Genomic DNA, 4,195 nt, shown 5'->3' with positions numbered 1-4,195 from the left:
CTAATCTTCTAGAGGGCCTAAGTAAAAGCCATGCAGCATCCCAGCCCAGAAATCTGTAAGTCAAGAGATACTTGGATAGCTCCTTCAGGGTTATCTTTCTCAACTGCTAAGTCATTGGTGGTATCATGAAAAGTGGCTTCTCCATGTCCAGTCCTAATGCAGGAGCTCACATGTCGATTCTGTCCTGACTTGTATGTTCATCTCTGCTTTAAGATTATATAGCTTTAAGATTATCTGCTATATAAGGTTATATAGCTACTTTAAGAAAAATGAATCAACTATTTTATTTAGAGCAATGTATCTATCTATCTATCTATCTATATGCTGTGCACACATTTTTACAAATGTGAAATCAAACACTGGATAGTTGTTTGACATAAAATTACAGGGGCATTTAATTTAAAGTTCAAATATAAAATCTTGACCATGAATAAATGTTTTGAAAATGTCTATTTACATAAATAAAATGAACTTTTTAGTAGTTATCTATTAGAATATATACTTAGCAAATTTACATATTTTCCTATATCTCATGTCTCTTCACTGCATTCAGAAACTAGACTACTTCTTTTGTTTAGTGAAAGGATATGACAGCAAAAATAAAGGCCTTTAAAATTTTAAATTCTAGAACTTAACAAAATGAAAAGCACTCAAGGTATAGGCAATAGATTTGGAAGAATAGTGCACAAGTGGAAAAGGATTATCACTTGGAGAGTATAAATGGAATCCCTGTGGAAAGCAAGAGGGCAGAGAGGAAGAGGAAAAGCCATGAGTGTGTGATCATTAAGGAATCCCTCACTGGGGGGCCCTGGACCCTGCACCCTAGGTGAAGCATGCAGTGAGGCTGAAAAAGCCAGAAAATAGCTACGAGTTGTTGTTACACGTAGACTTGAGGCAGGAGAATAGAGTCTGGAGGCAGGGAACCTAAGAACTAAAGAACTAAATCAAAGGGAAAAAGCCCAACTTTCTACACCCAAGTAAATAACTTTGTAACTTCACTTCAGCTATGTCAGGAAACATCCTCTTCATTTGCATAGGGTGTATGCCGAGTAACCAATGGGAAACCTCTAGAGGATATTTAAACCCCAGAAAATTCTGTAACCAGTGTTTTTGAGCCACTTGCCACAGCCTGCTCCCATTCTTTGGAGTGTACTTTTGTTTTAATAAATCTGTGCTTTTCTTTCATTGCTTTGTTTGCACCAATTCTTTGTTCGAAATGCTAAGAACCTGGACATGCTCCACTGGTAGCAGAGGGTCTAGGGTGGCCTCTCGGTGTCTTGCACACCTCTGGCAGGAATGATTCTCATGTAACCCACTCACATGTAATGAAATAGAAGAGTGTTTCAGGACCTAAAGGGATCTTATGGATAATACTAAGGCTTCACGAATGTCCTGTATGAACAACCAAACACCAAGCAAGGCAATGGAGGGGATTTACTATGGGGTTGTAACTATGTATTAACCTGGGCACCCACCATCCAGATCACAATATGAATCATTTTCATTAGTGCATTGTGCTTTCTCATGCTTCATTGAAGGTGATATTCTACACCCTCTCCCTAAAAGGTACCCACATTCTGACCTCTATTGCCATAGAACAGGTTTGTGTGTTTTTGAATTTCACCTAAATAGAATCAGATGTTATGGTTGGCTGGAAGTGTCTGGTTTCTTTTATTTCATATTTATGATGTCTAAGAGATTAATCTGTGGTGTTGTGTATAGCAGTTGATGACGGCTATAACACGTTGCTCTCTGCTTCAAAAGATTATTCTTTTTGATTGTTGTATACTCTGTCCTTGTACCACTAAACCACTATTTATTTTTACATTTTGATGATAATAGAGTTGTTTTCATTTTAGGGCTATCATGTATAAAGCTGCAAAGAAAATTATTATAGATGTCTGCTAGTAGAAAAATGCATTCATTTTCTTGAGTATATACACAGGAGTGAAATTTGGGGGTCTAAAATACATATACATTTAGTTTTAATTCTGCCTAGTAGTTTTCCAAAGTGCTTACAAATTTACATCTTGTTGGCAATGTATCCAGCTTTCCAGGTACTCTAAATCCCTTGTTAACACTTGTTATTGCCTGTGTTTTTCATTTTAATCAGTGTGTTTGGGGTGTTAATTGTATCTCATTGCCATGTTAATTTTCATTTCACCAATGAATAATGATGTTGAACAATTTATATACTTGTAACAATTTAGATACCTTATTTGGGAAGTGCCTATTAATCTTTTGCCATTATAAAAAAAATTGGCCAATCTGTCATTGATGGGGATTTAGGTTGATTTTACTATTGCTATTTCACAATAGCAAAAGCAAACCATGCCTTTGCTATCGTGAAGAGTGCTGCAGTGAACATTCATGTGCACGTGTCTTTACAGTAGAATGATTTATGTTCTTCTTGGTATATACCCAGTAATGAGATTGCTGAGACAAATGGTAGTTCTGCTTTTAGCTGTTTGAGGAATCGCCATACTGCTTGACACAATGGTTGAACTAATTTACACTCCCACCAACAGTGAGTAAGTGTTCCCTTTTCTCTGCAATCTCACCAGCATCTGTTATTTTTTGACTTCTCAATAACAGCCATTCTGAGTGGTGCGAGATGGTATTTCATTGTGGTTTTGATTTGCATTTCTCCAATGATCAGTGATATTGAGCTCTTTTTCATGTGCATGTTGGCTGCATGTATGTCTTCTTTTGAGAAGTGCCTGTTCATTTCCTTTGCCCACTTTGTAACAGTGTTGTTTTTCTCTTGTAAATTTGCTTAAGTTCCTTATACATGCTGGATATTAGACCTTTGTCAGATGCATAGTTTGCAAATATTTTCTCCCATTCTGTAGGTTGTTTACTGTTGATAGTTTGTTTGTTTGTTCATTTTGTTTTTTTGTTTTTGTTTTGCTGTGCAGAAGCTCTTACGTTTAATTAGATCCCACTTGTCAATTTTTGCTTTTGTTGTGATTGCTTTTGGTGCCTTTGTCATAAAATCTTTGCCTGTTCCTATGTCCAGGATGGTATTGCCTAGGTTGTCTTCCAGGGTTTTTATAATTTTGGATTTTACATTTAAGTCTTTAATTCACCTTGAGTTGATTTTTGTATATGGTGTAAGGAAGGGGTCCAGCTTCAGTCATCTGCATATAGTTAGCCAGTTATCCCAGCACCATTTATTGAATAACAGTCTTTTCCCCATTGTTGTCTTTGGTCAGCTTTGTCAAAGATCAGATGATCTTAGATGTACAACCTTACTTCTGGGCTGTCCATTTTGTTCCATTGGTCTTTGTGCCTGTTTTTGTAACATTACCATAATGTTTTGGTTACCGTAGCCTTGTAGTGTAGTTTGAAGTTGAGTAACGTGATGCCTCCAGCTTTGTTCTTTGGTTTAGGATTGCTTGGCTTTTTGGGGCTTTTTTGGTTCCATATTATTTTTGGAATAGGTTTTTCTAGTTCTGTGAAGAATGTCGTTAGTAGTTTGATAGGAACAGCATTGAATCTGTAAATTGCTTTGGTCAATATAGCCATTTTAATGATATTGAGTCTTCCTGTACATGAGAATGGGACATTTTTCCATTTGTTTGTGTCTTCTCTGATTTTTTGAGGAGCATTTTGCAATTCTCATTGTACAGATTTTTCACCTCCCAGGTTAGCTGTATTCCTAGATATTTTATTCTTTTTGTGGCAGTTGTGAATGGGACTGCCTTTAAGATTTGGCTCTCAATTTTGCTGTTGTTGGTGTATACAAATGCTAGTGATTTTCATACATTGGTTTTGTATCCTGCAACTTTGCTGAAGTTGTTTATAAGATGGAGGAGCTTTAGGGCCGAGACTATGGGGTTTTCTAGATATAGAATCATGTCATCTGCAAACAGATTGTTTGACATCCTCTCTTCCTATTTGGATGCCCTTTATTTCCTTCTCTTGCCTAATTGTTCTGACTAGGACTTCTAATACTGTGTTGAATATGAGTGGTGAGAGAGGGCATCCTTGTCTTGTGTCAGTTGTGAATGGGAATGCTTTTAGCTTTTGCCCATTCAGTATAATGTTGGCTGTGGGTTTGACACAGATGGCTCTTACTATTCTGATGTATGTTCCTTCAATACCTAGTTTATTGATAGTTTTTAACATGAAGGGATGTTGAATTGTATTGAAAGCTTTTTCTGCATCTATTGTGATAATCGTGGATTTTGTC

Source organism: Gorilla gorilla, chromosome 11 (genome assembly GCF_029281585.2).
Source record: "Gorilla gorilla gorilla isolate KB3781 chromosome 11, NHGRI_mGorGor1-v2.1_pri, whole genome shotgun sequence".
Classification (NCBI taxonomy): Eukaryota; Metazoa; Chordata; class Mammalia; order Primates; family Hominidae; genus Gorilla; species Gorilla gorilla.
The sequence above is the reverse complement of the archived record's forward strand: the minus strand, read 5'-3'. Positions refer to the sequence as shown.